Below are 201 nucleotides of genomic sequence, written 5' to 3' on the forward strand. Positions count from 1 at the left end.
CAGTGAGAATGAACGGACACAAACCGTTTAACAAAAAGAGCGCCAATGTGAAAAAAGAGGCGTGGCCAGCGAACGAAAATGAGAGGGACAATCGAATGTCATGTAGTCGATGCGGTACACAGCATACACCAAGAAAGTGTCCAGCATATGGCAAAACATGCAATAGTTGCAACAAAAACAACCATTATGCCCGTTGCTGTA

The sequence above is a fragment of the Somniosus microcephalus genome, chromosome 9 (assembly GCF_052327205.1).
Source record: "Somniosus microcephalus isolate GS21.2 chromosome 9, FLI_Smic_1.0, whole genome shotgun sequence".
Classification (NCBI taxonomy): Eukaryota; Metazoa; Chordata; class Chondrichthyes; order Squaliformes; family Somniosidae; genus Somniosus; species Somniosus microcephalus.